We start from the raw sequence: 12,274 nt of genomic DNA on the forward strand, positions 1-12,274 counted from the left end.
GTGATGTGGTTCAACGTTACCTCTAAGTTGAAAAGTCAGGGATGTAGGAATGAATATTTTAATCCCTTAAGCAACCACTAAATAATAATAATAATATTGGTGCAAAGAGGGTAGGAAGAAAAGTACAGAGGAACAAATTGAAGAGTTGTACTTTAAATATAAGGACACAGCTGGATTAAAAGTAACTGGATGGAAAAAGGTAACACGTGCACACGGTAAGCCAAGGGAGGATGGCAAGTTATATAAATATCACAGCAAAGACAGCTGTGTCCCAGGTGTCCTAACTTCATGCCCAACTCCATCTGGGGCCTCCTCCTGGGGAAGCCTCCTGTGACTCCAAGGAGGGAAGGGTGACATGTGGGGCACTGAGGCAGGGCTGTGTGTGAACTCAGGCTGGGTCTTCCTCCTGTCCCTTTCCACCTGCCGAAGCCTGGCCTCAGTTTGGCACATACCCGGGGGTGCTCAGTGGGGACTGGCAGATTCTGTGGATTCCTGGGTGGTTTCTTGATACTGAAGACTGCCCTCTGCCTTAGTATACCAGCTCCTGGCCAGAGCCAGAGGCTGGGGAGGGATTCAGGGGGTCAACAAAATATTTACTGAGCACTTACTGTGTGCCAGACCTACCTGCGCCAGGTCCTGGTGTTATATCAGCGAACTGTACAAACCCAGACCCTCGCCTCAAGGAGCTTGTATTCTGATAATGGGTTAGGGAACGGAGACAGTAAACAGTACGCATCATAAAGAATAGATTATGAAGTTCGTTAGAAGGATACTAGTGCTATGGGCCTGGCATACATGGCCTTTATTGTGTTGAGGTAGGTTCCCTCTATGCCCACTTTCTGGAGAGTGTTTATCATAAATGGGGGTTGAAGTGTGTCACAAGCTTTCTCTGCATCTATCGAGATGATCATACGGTTTTTATTCTTCAATTTGTTGATGTGGTGTATCACACTGATTGATTTGAGGATATTGAAAAATCCTTGCATCCCTGGGATAAATCCCACTTGATCACGGGGAAACCAAGTGAGGTAGGGTGAAGGGTGGGCTGTGCAGGGGTGGGGTGTGCAGGGGTGGGTCTGGGCAGGTTGCTCTGTGTAGACTTCTTGAAGAGGTGAAGTTTGAGCCGACTTGAAGCGGGGGAGAGAGGGAGCCCCCTGATCTCTGGGGAAGAACCCCAGGCAGAGGGGACAAGGGGAGCCTGGAAGGTGCCAGGAACAGCGGATTCTCGGGGTAGGGTGAGCACTGCCGCGATGCTCCTGTCACTTGGGCACCCAAAGGCCAGGCCCACGCTCTGTCCCTCAACTTGCGGAAGGACAGGTGATCCGCCAGGTGACTCCCGCTTTGCAGGGAGGCTGGGGAGTGAGGCTGCGGTCCAGGTTTGGCAGGATTTATTAGGAAAACAGACTTGCTGTTATCAGGCAGCCAAGTCAGTCCCGGCCGCCCTGTGGCCGTGCTGTCAGAGTCCATCCCCTGTCCCAAACCCAAGATCTGTTTGCCCTGCCCACTGTCTGAACACATACCCAGGTGTCCTCCCAATGGATTTGGAGAACGTCTGCTGCAGGTCGCATCCTTGGACACATCTGTTCCCAAATCCTCCTTATAGGCTTCTAAGGAACCCACAGTCTAGGCCAGGCCCCCAAGGCATCCAAACCCAGTGGTCTCTCCACCCATTTCCCCTCCTAACGTTGCCCAGCCTGGCCACTTGACAACCACCATGGACTCACCTCCCTCCTCCCTTGTTCATGGGCGTGTTTCCCTCCAGAGGAGCCTTCCCACCACACCTCCAGTGCCCTGCTCATCCCGTCCCCCTTTGGCTGGTATTGGCAAGCCCCATGAAGGAACATTCCATATCATACAGGTATTTGATATTCCAGATAAAATCTTGGCAGCCCCCATGAACCATCTTAACTGTCGAAATGCCCACAGGACGTGGGATTAGCTATGCAGCACATGCAAAATGAGGGGATTTTATTTGGTGTTTAGGATTTATACATGTATACTGTGTCGGGGGGTCCCGAATATGTATTTAAATCAAGTAACTTAATCCACGGAGTTCAAGGCTAAAACCACCATAGGAAAATGGCATTTGCATATATTAATCTCTTAATATCCACAGGGGAGAATGTGCAGAAGAACGCGGGGCAACCTGGGATTGGAGGATCCCAGAGAAATCGCCAGGTGGTGGCTGCTCTCTGTGCTCACCTGCTCCGCGCCCGCCCCACCGTCCCCCAGCCCCGCCACACACACACACACCTGGCCGGACGCAGACTCACCAGGGTAGGGGCCGCTGGCGTCTACACTGAATTCCCCTGGGCCTGGCGTTCTGGGTTGAGTGAACAAATGAACGAATGAACGTGTGCACCGCGAGCACATGCTCTAAACAAAAACACGAGATGCTGAGGGGCAGGACAGGAGATGAAGACTGAGTCTGGAAGGGGTTCTGTTCTGGTTGGGGAAGAACAAACAAGGGGCTGAGATAACCACGGAGGGGGCGTGGGGATGCCCAGTGCCCATGGACCGTCGGGACACCGCCCTGGGGAGACTGGAGGCGGAAAGGAAGCAGCCGTGGGGAGAGGCTCAGGTGGACGGCATAGCGCAGGCCGAGGCCTGCGGGTCCAGAAAGCGCTCAGGATGACTGAGAGCCGCCATGGGGGTGGCCGGAGCCAGCTCTCAGGGCCTCGGGAGCCTTGAGGTAGACTGCATTTTCCTCCAAGCACTTGTGAGAGGCAGTGGTGACAGTTAGGGAACGTAGCCGTATTTCTGGAGCGAGGACAGCCACGCTTCCTCAGCCAGGTGACAAACTGAAAACACGTGAGCGCACACCCCTTCCCCCACCCGGAGTGCAGCCCACGCCCCCTTGTCACACACACGTGTGCATACACACACTAGCAGCCCAGAAGACAGCCTCAGCAAGAAGGCCGGTCCGTGGGGGACCCAGCGTTTGGCTGACCTTGACCATGGCGCCCTAGGCCAGGTGGAGAGGCCGGTTTCCCTCCTCGGCAGCTCCCAGCGGAGAAGCCAGAGACTAAGCCCCACGTGCAAAGATGCCCCAGGGCTCCTGGGGGCACAAGGCTCCCAGCTCCACTCCCAGCAGGGCCCCTGGGGAAAGACAGCCAAGCCCGGTCCCCAGTCACCTCCAGCAGCAGCAGCCTCTGAGCTGACACTTCTGGGACCCTGGGGTGTCTGAATTCATTTGACTCCCTCCTTAGAGATGGTGAAACCGAGGAACTGACTTGCCCGAAGCCACAGAGCCCATCAAGGGCAGGGGCTGGGTTTGAACCCCTTCCGCCTGTGCAGCTTGTGCCCCTTCCCCAGTCACCCGGCCGCATCCCTGCCCCGTCAGCAGTTTCAGTTCAGCAGACTCTCATTCATTCAAAGCCTCCTTAATTCAGAATTCTGGAGAGGAGGAACTTCTCCTTTGCAACAAACACGGAGAGAAGCAGGGTTTACTGAATAAATGAACTGCATTAGCAAGATTCATGGCGAAAGGGTTCACCTGGAAGGAGAGACAGTCAAAAACCTAAGACGCGCACAGCTCACAGAGGATCTTCACCAGAGCCTCTGTGGTCCCAGTGTGCACCACGGGGGAGGCGGAGGCACTAGCCTAGCTGGAGGAAGACCTGCGTTTGCTCTCTGCTGTGTGACCTAGGGCCGGGACACCGCCTCTCCGAACCTCAGTTTCCCATCGAAAGCGTAAAGAATAATGCCTTCCCCGCAGAGCTGCTGCGAGAGGTGATGTGTATAAAAACAGTGTGAGGCTTGGCGCATAGTAGCTGCTCAGTAAATCACAGCTGTTTTACAAGAGTTAAAAAGCACCTCGTGAACCAAATCTCATGCATCTCATCTTCTCACCAATTCACACTGGTCTTCCCAGACATTGATGAGAGCTCCACATACAGTTCTTGCACCTGGCTCAGGGTGGGGTCCCCTGCACTTGACCTACCGATGGGTATCAATCAGGTTCTCTGCTGAGGGCTGGGCACACAGCAGTGGCCTAGACAGACAAGATCCCTACCCCCATGCATAGTCTCGCTATTGAGCGTGCCCGACAAGGGCACAAAGAAGGGTGACAGGTGGTAGGGGTGCCAGATTAAATACAAGATGCCGAGTTACATTTGAGTTTGAGATAGACAACATTTTTTTTTAGTATAAGTATATCCGGACCAATATTCAGGATAGAGACTTCCCTGGTGGTCCAGCAGTTTAAGACTCTGCACTCCCAATGCAGGGAACTAGATCCCACATGCCAGCCTCAACTAAAGATCCCGGACACCGCAAGGAAGATCCCGCGTGCCGCAACTAAGACCTGGCACAGCCTAATAAATAAATAATTTTTTTTTTTTAAGAAAGTACTTTAAAAAAATTTTTTATTTATTTATTTATTTATTTATTTATTTATGGCTGTGTTGGGTCTTCATTTCTGTGCGAGGGCTTTCTCTAGTTGCGGCAAGTGGGGGCCACTCTTCATCGCAGTGCGCGTGCCTCTCACTATCGCGGCCTCTCTTGTTGCGGAGCACAGGCTCCAGACGCGCAGGCTCAGTAATTGTGGCTCACGGGCCTAGTTGCTCCATGGCATGTGGGATCTTCCCAGACCAGGGCTCGAACCCACGTCCCCTGCATTGGTAGGCAGATTCTCAACCACTGCGCCACCAGGGGAGCCCTAAATAAATATTTTTTAAAAAATATTCAGGATATACTTATACTCGAAAGTTATTTGTCACTTATCTGACATTTATGTTTGAGTGTGCTGTATTTTTCTTTTACTTCTGTTGCTAAATCTGGCAGCCCTACAGAGCTGGTCTTTCCACTTTTAGCAGTGACCCAGCCCCTCCTACAGAAGTCCTTCTCCTGAATGAACAGACCTGTGGGCCAGGGGAGAAACAGAGGGACAAGCCCACAAGAGAAGCACAAGGGGTGGTCCAGGAGGCCCCTGACAAGGTGACTTTTGAGCTCTGACCTGAAGTGTGGAAAGCAAGAGTAAGGGTGTTACATTTATGAAGAGGAGGGGAGAGCTGGGGGAGGCGAGGCAGAGAGCCACGGGCTTCGGAGGAGAGCGCGCGGGCCAGGCTGGGGGCGGGGGGTGGGGGGAGCATGGCGGGCTTCAGAGAGGAGGCAGAATGGAGCCAGGCCCTGATGCATGAGGACAGGGTAGCTGGACAGAGGGGAGGGGTGCTGAGGGACCCCAGCTCTAAAGGGGGATAGTCTCCCCTCCCTGGTAATCCAAGCAGTAGGCCTCTGAGGTGTGGCATCCCATGCCACGGACAGCCTCTCACAAGGGTCTCTGACACACGGGGAAACGCCCACAACACAATGTTGGGTGAGAAGTTCAAGTTACAAAACAGACGGCAGCTACGGTGTTGCAGGGGTTGAAGCAGACCACCTGACCGAGCACATCACAGGAGCTCAAGAGATGTGGAATCAATGAAATCATCGTTTTCCCATTTGCAGACAAACTCAGGGGAAGCAGAGGTATCTCTAAGGTGTTTTTCTTTGTTTCGAGAATATTTTACTGAATGAATGAACAAATCCGACAGATGTCAGTTTAATAGGACTCCATCCAGAAACCGCTGGTCCCAGACTTAGTAATAAAACAACAAGCAAAGACGGAACCTGCCTCCTGGTCCCCAGTGGGCGCCATGGCTCTTGAACTTGAGATAATCAGCGCGCTTGCGAGTTCCCGCTCCCTCCCCAGCCTGCTGGGTCTGCGAAGCCTCCTGCCAAGCACAGCAGGAGAGATCAGCTCCAGAGCCTCCAACACCCCAGCCCTGTGCTCTCAGCCCACTGGGCCTTGAATGGGTGTAAGATCCTGGCTCGACAACGAGTGGGATGGGACCGAGGAAGAGAGAGCTCTGTAGGGAGGCCATCTGGCACAGACTGAAGGTTTCACTCACCACTGTCCTCCTGTGTGTCCTCGGGCAAGTGGCTTCACCTCTCTGAGCCTCAGCGTCCTCTGTGATGCAGGGACGGATTATAGCGATGCTGCCCTTCACTGAGTCACAAAGGTTTGGGGACAACTTGTTGCATGCCAGGCACCACACCAGGGGTGGAGCTACAGAAAGAAGGCCTTGGGACGCCCAGCTCAGGTTCTCACATGGAGGCACCAGACAATGAACAGGGGCTCAGCCAACGGGATGATCATGCAGGGTGGTCAGGGAGGCCCCTCAGACAGGCTGGTCTTGGAGCTCAGACCTGAAGCCTGGGAAGGAGGAGAGAAGACAGATTCTTTCCTTACAGGCTGCGGGCGAGAGGGTTCCTGACAGCCAGTTCCTGCTGGATAAAAGGATCCCCAGCCCGAAGAGCCAAGTGTCGTGCTTAAAAGGTCCCCCTTGATCCCCCCCAGCCTTTTTTTGGAGGGGGAGGTGTTGGCAATGACTTCTTTATTGAAGTATAGTTGATGTACAATATTATATAAGTTGCAGGTGTACAATATAGTGACCGACAACTTTTAAAGGTTCTGCCCCATTTATAGGTATTATAAAATATTGTAATCCCTCCAGCTTTTTAAGATTTTTGTTATTAATAATACCACACGAGGACTTCCCTGGTGGCTCAGTGGTTGAGAGTCCGCCTGCCGATGCAGAGGACACGGGTTCGTGCCCCGGTCCGGGAAGATCCCACATGCCGCGGAGCGGCTGGGCCCATGAGCCATGGCCACTGAGCCTGCACGTCTGGAGCCTGTGCTCCGCAGCGGGAGAGGCCACAGCAGTGAGAGGCCCACGTACCGCAAAAAAAAAAAAAAATAATAATAATAATAACACACGGGTAAAGTTTGTTGAGCACTTACCATGAGTCCACGTCCTCCATGCTTTGAGGGGTTAACATGCTCAGACCACACAGCTGGACGGGGCAGCGGGGCAATGCCCTGCCAGGGCTACACAGCAGCTGGCAGCAGGTAGAGCCAGTGAGCTGCAGCCCAGCCTGGACCCCCGTGTTGGCGCCTCCTGGGACCTCTCCTAAGGGGAGGAGGGAGTTAGGGCACAGACTGGAGACTGGGGCAGGGAGGAGCCCTTCCCGCCTCACCCCTACACCATCAGACCCCGAAGCCCCTCTGGCCATCAGGCCCCACCCTTTCCCTCTAAAGAAGGAGAAGCTGAGGCCCCCCCAGGAGACTCAGGTCTCCCAACTCCCACCCCAATGCTCCCCCCATGCTGCCGGCCCATCCCTCAGAGCCCCCTACCCAGGAAAGCCCCCCCCGCAGCCCCTCCCATGACCGGTGTGCAGAGGATGCACAGGGATGGGTGGGGAAAAGGGAGCCAAAGCTTTGCTCTGAGACCAAGAGCCAGACCTGGGCGCCCAGCAGCCCTCTAGGGCCACCCACGTGTGTCCACACAGCGGCCTCTCCCTCCACATACCATCACCCCCACCCCGAAGTGTCTCCTTCGATGCCACTGTGTGCCCGAGAGGTTGCAAAGGGGAGGGGGCCGCCTGGTCAAAGGAGACCCCTGCAGCATGGAGTGGCGCGGTGGACAGCAGATCCAGCGAAGGCAGGGTCCCGGGGTTCCAGGCTCACCCGGGGACCTTGAGTGACTGTTCCTTCCAAGGCCCATACACACTGTCCAGACTCCTGGGCCCCTCGCTGTCCCCCAGCCCCTTCCCTCCACAACACACTCCCATTTCTCCACACCCTTCTCCTTCCAAAACTAGGACTGGGTAACCAGAAGTGACTCCACCGGCCCTAGACCTCTGGCCATGTGAGGTGAAGTCAGGCCCATTCCCCAGCTCACCGGCTGTGTGACCTTGAACACATCACTGGCCCTCTCTGATCAGCTTCCTCACCTTAAAATGGGGGTCACGTCAGCCCCAAGCCTGCAGGGCTGTTGGAGGAGGGGGAGTCCCAGAAGATGCACTCAGCACAGACACAACACCAAGTGCCTGAACCCCTCCTGCCAAACTCGTCACCACCTTTGGGGCAAACTTAACAGAACGAGTATCAACCGGGTCTCCTGACTGACGAGAGAGCAAAACTCTACCCATGGCTCCCGGTCCTGACCCAGCCCTTCGGGTACAACCTTCACTACGTTTACTCAATCTGAATCATTGTATCATTTGATATTTTTCTTTAGACGAATTCACTATTCTCACCTCAATAAATGAGGCTATCCGGGAACCCTATATGATTACTGTAAGTGGAAAATTAAGATCCCTTGCCATAAATAGAAGATAAAAGTAAAGATAAATTACAATTAAAATAAAACAGTGTTAAGAAAATCTATCTGGCTATCGTTGCCTGCCACAGTGCTTCGTTATAAAGGGTTAGGGAGTGTGAGCTTCTCCTCCAAGAAACTGAGGGAGAGTGCAGAAGGGAGTCTGTGGGGCTCCTGGAATCACCCCCTCCTACGTCACCGGGGCTGCACGCACAACTGGGAAACCTCAACCAGTGGGGGACGCCCCCGGGCCACTGAGCCAGGGATGGGGCTCCCTGCAAGGTAGGGACCCGACCTCATGTACTGCTGACAGGTACCGTCATTACCTCCCTGCCAGAGGCGAGTACCACTGTGGTCCTGTTACAGAGGAGGACATCCAAGTCCTGGGCGGGGCGAGCCTGGCCCATGGCCTCCTGCTGGAAGTGGGCGGACCACAGCCCTCAAGCATCTGCTCCCTGCATGGGCAGTCTGTTCTCTACAAAGTCTCCACATTTTGGGGGGCTCCCCTCCACTGGATACCCTCCCCAACTGGCACCCCATGTTCAACCCCACCCACCAGGGGGCCCCCTCCTCCAGCCGCAGTGGCTCCCCCCACTCCTGGAGGGTGGGGTCACCGTCCCACTGAGGATCACGGGGTCTGCTGGGCTGTTCTGCTCTTTGGGACCCAGCACTCTCTGCAAGCAGGGCCCTGCTGACCGTTGTCCCCTCCACACAGACAACGCAGCCCAGCGCCTTGGCCACAGATGGAGGGGAAGGAGGCCACCCCCCCCAAATCCTCACAAACTACCCTCTTGATTTCTAAGTGAAGTAGGTAAGTCGGATCACAAACCTCCCATAAGCTAACCATTTCCTTTATGAGAACGCAAGTATAAATCTCAGAAAGGGATGCGTGAATGAAAATGGGTGACGGTGATAAAGGGGGTAAGAAACTCACGAGGGTGCCTGGATGGTCCCCGAACAGTCCTTTGGGTGGGAGGCCAGCCAAGATGGAGGGGACGCTTCATGAGGAAAGGAATGGGGGCTATTTGTCCCATCTCACCCCCCCAGAACGAGGGGGCAGAGACAGTCCATGCTCTGCACTGGCTGGCCGTGTCAGGGCCCAGAAGGTGGTGCGGGGTCGGTGGGGGGGCTCTTAAGCAGTCCCGCTGGGCTGGGGCCACTCAGACCCAGTCTGCGGAGTGTCTGCCTTAGACGCAACTTGCAGGATGAATTCAAAGGTGAACCCAGCCCTTTGCAGCCTAGAACAGTGATTCTGCAAGTGAGGGCCTGGCCAGGGGCGGTGGGCAGACCCTCTGCCTGCATGCAGACCCCTTATGAGAAACGCTCAGTCCCAGGACCCCACCCCCAGGGTCCTCAGAGCCGTCCTGCTCTGATCAGGGAGCAGGAAAGCAGGAGGGCCAGCAGTTGCAAACGGCAGCCCCCAGGCATCCCACCTCACCCTTCAGGTCACCGTGAGCAATTGCACCTTGACTCCTAGGTCTTAGCCTCAAGGTCACATCTAGGCAAGCGAAAGGGGAAACCCCCCCCCCAAAGGATTCCCTAGGGCAGAATGACTAAAAAGCAAGGACAATCACCGTGAAATAGAGATGGCAAGCGGAAAGCGTTCTCCTAAAACATCTAAGTGCTCTGGGGCCGACAAGGAGGAGACACGGGGTGGGGGGTGGGTGGTGGTGGTGGTGGTGGTGGTGAGAACAGGGGTTTTGGTGCTGCCTAGAGCTGGGTGCAAATCACAGCTCCACCGGAGCCAGTTGTGGGACTTTAGGCAAGTGACCTCCCTTCTCTGAGCTTCGGTTTCCTCCTCTGCAAAATAGTCCAGACAATAGCACTGACCGAACACAGGTTTTCTGTAGATTTTCATACATTTGTGTGGAAAGCTCACGATGCCTGGGATATGCAGATAAAATTGGCATAGGTGACAGCAATTACCATTATGGAATGTCACGTACAGACAAATATTGGCAGGTATTAAACGTATAAGAAAATTGTAAGTAAAGAAACTTAAAGCTGAGAATTCCTATGCATTAATTCAGTTTGGTCTGCAGATTGGAACAGATTCCTGCAGCTCTATTTCTGTTCAGCTCCTGGTGCCATGTCATGTCAGAAGTGAGAAGCAAGCCTTGCGGCTATCTGGGGAAGCACATGCTGAAGGGGCCCTTGAGGCCCCGCCCAGGCTCCGAGCTTCAATCCGGGTACCTCGACTCCCAGAGTGGGACAAGTGGCCGCCCCCTCCTCAAAGCAGAGGTGAGAAGCCTGAGGGACCTAAACCAGCCTGCCGGCGCTTACAAGGCTGGGCTTTCTGGAGCTTGGTTGGCTTGAAGAGGGGCGTGGTCACAAAGGGGCGTGGTCTATACTCCCTCTGCCACGCCCACCGGGTGGGGGAGGTGAAGGGAGGGACCCGGGAGGGTAACCAGGACCAATAGAGGAGATCCACACAGGATTAGGAGGATCTGGGGGCACCCCTGGGGCACCTCCTTTGCAGAAGAGAGCTGGTAAGCAGACGGAAGAATTCCTGAGGCTGCACACCTGGCCAAGGGGGAGGGGCCGGGGGCCAGGTGCAACCTGGGCAGGCAGAGAGCGGGAGGAAGCTGGGCCCCGCTCCGGTGCAGGGCAGAGCCTCCCAGGGAAGGCCAGTCGTCTGTTCCTCACTTATTCATTCATCCAATTTGTAGCAATGTGTGGTCTGGGTGCGGGCCCCGGTGCCAGGGGAGGCGGCTGAAACCAAACACACGGCCCTGCCCTCACGGGGCTCAGAAAGGGGCAGCAAGGTAAGGGAGAGGTGGGATCAGATCGGGCCTGGGCGACGAGGACGTCGAGTCTCCCTCTCCCTGCCATGAGAAGCCACTGGAGGATTCTGAGCCTGCAAGAGACAAGATTGGACTTGCATTTTAAAAGAATGGTTTGGCCTACAGTGTGGAGAATAGGCTGAAGGGGAACAGAGGGTGAAGCCGGGAGAAGGTCAGTTAAAACAGAGGAGCGGGGATGGCAGCTGCCCCCCCCACCCCCCGGGTCCCAGGAGGCCAGGAGAAGGGGCCAGGTTCCTGGTGTGTTTCGGGTTAGGGCTGACAAGACTCGCTGGTCTGGATGAGGATGTGAGAGAGACAGGAGTCAGGGACAACTCCAAGAGTTTTGACCTCAGAAAACGAAAGCATAGTGTTTCCATTGGCTCTGGGGGGCAGGTTTGGGGTTAGCTGGTGGGAGAGACACTGTTTGCAACCAGCGAAGTGTGAGGGGCCATGAGCCATCCCTCGGAGATGCTGGGGAGGCCATGGGATGTGCAGGCCTGGAGTTCAGGGGAGGGGCCGGCTGGAGGCAGGCATCTGGGGGATGTCCCTGCAAATCTGGTTCTCAGCCATGACCCAAGAGACCACCCAGGGAGAGCTGCAGACAGACAAGGGAAGAGGGGTCAGGACCGAGTCCTGGGGCAGGTCCAGGTTAACAGGGAGAAGAAAGCAAGAGGAAAGGTGGGAAGTCAAGAGAAGGGAGTATTCGGAGATGGAGGGAGTGACTGGCTGGGTCCATTGCTGCTGGCAAGTGGACCAAGGGTAACCTTTGGGGTCAGCAACATGGTGATCAGCCCTGACCTTGGCAAAGGCTGTTTGGGTAGAGGGGCGGGAGCCTGACTGCAGCGGGCTCAGGAGATCACAGAAGGGGGCGCGTAGAGAGACCTCACTAAGACCACCCTGACAAGGAAGTGTGCCGGAAGAGGGTCGGATAAACAGCGCTGAAGCTGGGGTGGGAGGATTGTAGGGTCAAGGGGTGGCTGTTTTAAATATGGGAGGCATTCCAGCGTGTTTGTTGCCTGCTGATGGGGACAACCCAAGAGAGGGGATGTGAGAGAGATGGTGCAGAGCTGTAGAGAAGCCTGGAGTAGGTAAATGGAGAAGAGAAGATGCAGAAGGCCCCTCACCAGTTCCACTGCCTGGGGGCCGGAGCACGAGAGGCAGCACGCCGGACTCCACCGGGACAAGGACTTGGCGAGAAAATAGGAGGAGGGAAAGGGCAGGGGTCTGAGGGTGGATGCAACAGAGACATTCGCCTGTAACCTGAGTGAGGACAGACAGAGGCAGTGGGGGAAGGACAAGGAAAAGGGGGTCAAAGATGGCAGGGGGCAAGGAATTATCGGACTCAAG

This window comes from Pseudorca crassidens, chromosome 7 (genome assembly GCF_039906515.1).
Source record: "Pseudorca crassidens isolate mPseCra1 chromosome 7, mPseCra1.hap1, whole genome shotgun sequence".
In the NCBI taxonomy this organism is placed as follows: domain Eukaryota; kingdom Metazoa; phylum Chordata; class Mammalia; order Artiodactyla; family Delphinidae; genus Pseudorca; species Pseudorca crassidens.